This window comes from Schistocerca gregaria, chromosome 1 (assembly GCF_023897955.1).
Source record: "Schistocerca gregaria isolate iqSchGreg1 chromosome 1, iqSchGreg1.2, whole genome shotgun sequence".
Classification (NCBI taxonomy): Eukaryota; Metazoa; Arthropoda; class Insecta; order Orthoptera; family Acrididae; genus Schistocerca; species Schistocerca gregaria.
Genome location: NC_064920.1, coordinates 167,879,385 through 167,880,488, shown reverse-complemented (window position 1 = coordinate 167,880,488; position 1,104 = coordinate 167,879,385). Strand labels below are relative to the sequence as shown.

Genomic DNA, 1,104 nt, shown 5'->3' with positions numbered 1-1,104 from the left:
CGCGCGGCTGCCTGCAGACCAGAAGACGTTCGTGGCGTTTTCTTTTGCAGGGAATCGGACGCGAACGAGGGATGTGATTACAGCAACGCTTCATAGGAATTCAGCGAGGCTCCAGCGATGCATATCTGCTGTAGCGGCGTCTGCACTGCGATCGCTTGCGCTCTCTTCGCTCCAGTCGCTCACACGCGCGAACGCGCACGTAAAGCACACACGTGTACGAGGCCACACGCACAGTGTGTGTGTAGAGATACAGAGAATCAGAGCGACCCGAGACCAGCTGCGCTGTGCGACCCGCCGCCAGCCGTGCTGTTACCGGTGTACCGGTCGGAGCGATACCAATCTCGCTGCCATTATCCCCACGCTCCCGCGCCCTTATTCGCGAGAAACAAAAGCCGATCCACCTGCAGAGGCCGTGTAAAGGCAACACAGTGCCCGAGACACAGCAGCAGGTACACGCAGCTCACATTGTTGCCGTCTCAACTGCCCATGACAGCTTCGGTCTGCTGTAGACTTCCACCGGTCAAGAAGTCGACAGTGTTTTGAGACATTTTCCCATGAGAACTCATGCACATTTCGTGGGAAATGAATAATTACTGCTGTTACACACCTTGTAGCCAACGGCCTTAGCGCAGTGGTAACACCGGTTCTCGACAGATCACCGAAGTTAAACGCTGTCGGGCTGGGCTAGCACTTGGATGGGTGACCATCCGGTGTGCCCAGCGCTGTGGGCAAGCAGGGTGCACTCAGTAGATCGAGCACCTGATCGAGAAATACACTCCTGGAAATGGAAAAAAGAACACATTGACACCAGTGTGTCAGACACACCATACTTGCTCCGGACACTGCGAGAGGGCTGTACAAGCAATGATCACATGCACGGCACAGCGGACACACCAGGAACCGCGGTGTTGGCCGTCGAATGGCGCTAGCTGCGCAGCATTTGTGCACCGCCGCCGTCAGTGTCAGCCAGTTTGCCGTGGCATACGGAGCTCCATCGCAGTCGTTAACACTGGTAGCATGCCGCGACAGCGTGGACGTGAACCGTATCTGCAGTTGACGGACTTTGAGCGAGGGCGTATAGTGGGCATGCGGGAGGTCGGGTGG

General features: G+C 56.9%; 1 pseudogene; it reads left to right on the top strand.

Moving 5' to 3' along the window:
- Positions 1–613: 613 nt before the first annotated feature.
- LOC126289465 (5S ribosomal RNA) lies at positions 614–731 on the top strand (annotated as a pseudogene).
- Positions 732–1,104: the final 373 nt, after the last annotated feature.